This window comes from Pelmatolapia mariae, linkage group LG4 (assembly GCF_036321145.2).
Source record: "Pelmatolapia mariae isolate MD_Pm_ZW linkage group LG4, Pm_UMD_F_2, whole genome shotgun sequence".
In the NCBI taxonomy this organism is placed as follows: Eukaryota; Metazoa; Chordata; class Actinopteri; order Cichliformes; family Cichlidae; genus Pelmatolapia; species Pelmatolapia mariae.
The window spans coordinates 12,370,308-12,375,173 of NC_086230.1; the positions used below are offsets into that span (position 1 = coordinate 12,370,308).

At 38.2% G+C, this 4,866-nt stretch overlaps 1 long non-coding RNA gene across 1 annotated transcript; it reads right to left on the reverse strand.

Moving 5' to 3' along the window:
• Nucleotides 1-362: 362 nt before the first annotated feature.
• Nucleotides 363-4,570, reverse strand: LOC134625341 (uncharacterized). Its single transcript, XR_010093716.2, has 4 exons — nucleotides 4,322-4,570; nucleotides 2,453-2,563; nucleotides 1,584-1,860; nucleotides 363-1,063 (listed from the first exon to the last, which is right to left on the reverse strand). It is a non-coding gene; the product is annotated as an uncharacterized LOC134625341 (long non-coding RNA).
• Between the last annotated feature and the right edge of the window lie 296 nt (nucleotides 4,571-4,866).

Consider the following 4,866-nt stretch of genomic DNA (forward strand, 5'->3'; position numbering starts at 1 on the left):
TCATTATAAGTTATTACAGCAGTGAGTTTGAACTCTCAAATCAAATCACTTCTATTGTCACATCACATGTGCAGGTACACTGGTACAGCACATGTGAGAGAAATTCTTGTGAGTGAACTCTGTGTCTAACACTGAGCTTCAGTAAAGATTCAAGTTCCAGTTATTTATAAGTCCTATCACCTTAAATCTTCACTCAAAGACAAATATGTTTGACAGTGTATATGTATTATATATAAGAGACAAATGTTGTTCGTTTGATATGTTGGCATTACTAAATTTGGCTCAATGCTCACATATATGTGTAAAAAGAAAATGTACGAGCTGTGATAACTGTTGCTGATAGAATGAAGAGTAGACTGATATATTAAATATTCCTTTATTGGGTGAGAAAATCAGACCATGTCATAACTGCTTTAAGTCATACAGAATAGATATCAGAGCCTTAAACAGGCTGACTTCTGTTAAATGGGTCAAACTGGGCAGAAAGTACACAAACACATAACATCCTTATAGAATATGATGTAACACTATAGATCAACTTACCTCTGAGTATATAAAGCATATAAACAATTACAGCAATATGATGCAACAAACACAGCAGTGCTACTAATCCAAAATACTCAAAGCTTCATAGAACTGAAACAAACATTTATTTTTAGCTCCATTCTGCTGCTGATACATACTTTAGGTTTCTGAATATTAAACTTGTTGCTGCCTGTCATAGTGTGTAACTTGAAGGCCCTGAGTACTTTCTCCCACACTGAAAACACTGGAATGATAACATTATTTGAACATTACCTAATAAGACTGATTCAGGACAGACAATTAGTTATTTTAAACTTTCCTAGCAGTCCTTCACAAACAGGAACAGTCTGTCTATTCTCTCCATCTGTCAGCTGCTGCTGGCTCTTCCTCCTCCTCTTCCTCACACACTGCTGAGTGTGTCCTGGTGGATCATCAGGGGTGCAAAGCCTCACAGATGATGTGCAGCAGTGGGTCCCTCAGTCTGTCCTCACTCTGGACACTTGCAGTCGTCACACATGGAAATCAAATGTGTGATAAGCTGCAGGATTCAAACACAAGTGTAACTTATAAATACATGTTCATACTTTTATTCCACAATCAGAGAGAAAGAAACTGAGAGAGAGTGCAGGACAGACAGACAGGTGACAGTCTCAGGTGTATACACTGCTACAAAACAGCACAAGAGAAGGAGGATTTAGTGTTTGTGTTATTACGAGTGCTAAACAAGAAGAGTTCCCAGATGGTACAGTGGACACATGTGTGACTCCTGTGATTAAAGCATCTTTCTTTCAGCTTAACGAGTGAACCGTCAGCTCGTTCAAACACACGTTAAAGTCCGTTTGGCTCGACACCACCAAACAGAGGCAGCAATATAACATAGCTAACATTAACAGTGCAGTGAATCCTGCTTGTGCCGTCATATTCAGGACTGCAAACCGAGCAGCATCACTGACTTTCAGCTTGTTGTGTTTGTGGATTTATGGCTGACTTTAATTATCCATAAAATCATCACATTCTCTGTAAGAGAATCAATGAGTACTAAAAATGTGCACCTTTACCTGTGTGTTTTCTGGAACAGGAACAGGGTAATATCTGTGACCCAACTCCCACAGCTGGTTGGGGGACTCATGTTGTTTTCTGTTCGCAGTGGATGGTTGTCCCATCCTGCAAAATGTATTAAAATTATCCTCTAGTCGAGGAAGAAAGATGTAATGGCAGCAAAAGAGGTGTGCAGCATTTGAAATGTCAAGAAGGCCTTCTTCCTCAGGGTTGTGAAGAACATCGTAGTAAATGCATGTAACGGCCACCCAGAGGTCTCTCCACAGTCGCTCTATTCTGAAATAATATATAAAAAATATTTAAATTAGGTATGGCCTTTCTTTTGGTGTGTATGAGAAATTCCCTGCTTGTTTCTAACCCTACATGAAATGTGTGCATGACAACAGTAATAATACATTATCAGGGCATGTAGGAAGGACCCAGGCATATCACTTAAAAGGTGTCAAAAGGGTTGTGATGATCAGTGGCAATACATGAGATGACAACCAGACCATTAACACAGAATGAACATTCAGGGAAGGAAGTAACAGACTGGAAAAGGTGTGTGAATAACTAAAAATAGGGCAGAGTCCTGAAGGCTCTTTGGGGTTTGTAGGACCTGTCCAATATTTTCTTCCTTGAGGGGTAAATAATGGAAATTGAAAGAAACAACAACAACAACAAAAAACAAAAAACACCTGACACATATCAGACAATATATCCTGCTGGATAGGGCACTGTTCTCTAAAGACATATTACTATAAAACTTTTTTCATAAAACTATACCCTTTAAATGTTTATGTATTTTTAAATAATGGAAATAAAGCTGCAACACCTTCCATCTTATGTCAGAAACATTTGAGGTTGACAGTATTTTATGAGAACAAACCTTTGATTGTGCACACTCATTCCTGAAATGAAACTGCCTCTTCCTGTGCCACGAACAGTAAACATCAGCCGTGCAACCTCCACATTTTCCCATCCGTGGTTGCCACGAACCCTGAAAACAAAGAAGAGTACCCCAAAACATTCGAAGCTTTAAACAAACTTAGATCTGATGATAAAGAACAACTTATGCCTTAATCAGAGTGTTTTTAAAAAATGTAAAAGAATCCTTAAAGTCTTTGATTGCTACTGCTCTAAAAGGCATAAAACATGAATTGTCTCATGAATGCACTTTCCAGCATGTGTCAGTATGAAGTTTAATTTAACACAGCTGTTAAAACATTTTTCAGGATTTACCGGGTTGATAACAATTATTTAGATTTATTGAATTTATAGGAAATTACACAAGTGCCATCTTGTATCATTATGATCTGTGTAAAGAGACAATTTTAAGAATACTTTTGCAAAAACACGTTAAAGTTGGAAGTAATTGGCCGATGTTCCAATCTTGAAGATCAGCTGTGCCCATTTGTTGCACATTGTGGGAATGGAGAAGTTGAGGCCCTTGCAGGCTCCCCACAATTTTCCCCAAACTGAGCGACCCAGCTAATTCAACACCTTTACTAAGCAGTGCTGTTATGTAATTGGATACAAGGGGTGAGATAGTAATATTTTCCCTCCTTGGTTGTAGCTCCCTGACATTACAAGGGTAATCATTTTATGATGTCGGGTTCAGTGTTACACCAGGATTTCAAATACAATATCATCATCAATAAGAATTAGTATTATCATTTCAGAATTGTAGGTAACCACTTTTAAATGCCATAGACTACTTATTTGTTTAATTTGATGTATTCACCCTAGGAGAGCGCAGAGGGAATATCCCGTTTAACTTATGCTATCTGTTTAAGTTTAGATAGTATTTGTAAAGATATTGACCATATCCTTTTCTGAAAGTGTGGATATAATGGATGGGGTAAGGTACTGGCATGCCACAACTTTATAGTTGTTAAATTCTGGGTACAAGTATACATGCCCATCTTGTACATGTTTTTTAATATTATTATTATTATTATTATTATTATTATCATCATCATCATCATCATCATCATCCTACCCAATTACATGTTTCTTTTAATCAGGTTATGCTGTTTTAATGACTTTACAGTATAATTTACATTGTGTTCCTTTAATTTTCCCTAATTGTATGTTATATTAATCCCATATTTCCGTTTTAATATTTCTAATGTTTGCATTGTTTTCTTCACTGCCTGGTCTGCCTCTGTCTCGCCTGTATGGATGCATTTACACCTAAATTTCCCCAACAAATGATGTTTTAATTCACCACTATTCCAGTGAAACACGAGTCTCCCATCTTCCTGCTACGGGTCTCGAGTTTTTGTTCACCAAAGCACACACCAACTTCATACTGACGGACATATCACTGCCCTATTCCCGCCTTGCCTGACCGTGTTTTGTGGCTTTGGTTGGTTCACTTCTCCTCACTCTTCCCCATTCTTGTCATTAAATCAGGCCGTTCTGCAACCATGGCAGCCATTCACTCTATGGCTTTATTCATGGTGTATTTTACCCCTTAACCCAATGCCGTTCTCGTTTCCCACATTATATTTGCAGTGTTCGTCTATCTATCAATATCTGCGGATTATGGTTTTGTACCGAGTATCCTATTTTGTAGAGCACAGCATGTAAAGGTTAGCTCGGTTAGCAGGATGCTAGCATGTAGCGCTTAGTGAGACACGCATCAGACGAGTTGAGCAAAGACCCCGTCTGTGTACCTTATACGTGACCAACGGATTTAAATAAAATTAACGTTTCAAAAGACAAACTTGAAGATAAAACATAATATACTTACCGGAGAACCGCCAGGGTTTGCCGCTGCCATCATGCCGCTCCTGAATTCAAAACTGCCTCTGCAGACAGGCAGGGGAGGCGCGGAACTTTTCTTTGAGTTAGTCAAACGTTTTCCTCAGTTCGAGTAGATGATAAAATAAAAGAAAAATGAATGGTATTTTAAGTAGGACTAGGCGTTCTGTAATGATCTCTATTTAGGAGAAAAACTTAATCACTCACCTCTAAACAGCTATCTTCTAGGAGACACACTGCTGGCTAACGATGTCATGTGATCAAACAGCGTAATTTAATTGGCTGAGAGCCGCTCGACTCGATCTAGTGCTGATTGCTCTGGCTTGGGTCATTTAAGGTCATCACTTTTGCAGGTGAATTTTTGCAGTTGAATTTTTGCAGGTGAATTTTTGCAGGTGAATTTTTTGCAGGTGAATTTTTGCAGGTGAATTCTTTGCAGGTGAATTTTTGCAGTTGAATTTTTTGCAGGTGAATTTTTGCAGGTGAATTTTTGCAGGAGAATTTTTTGCAGGCGAATTTTTGCAGGTGAATATT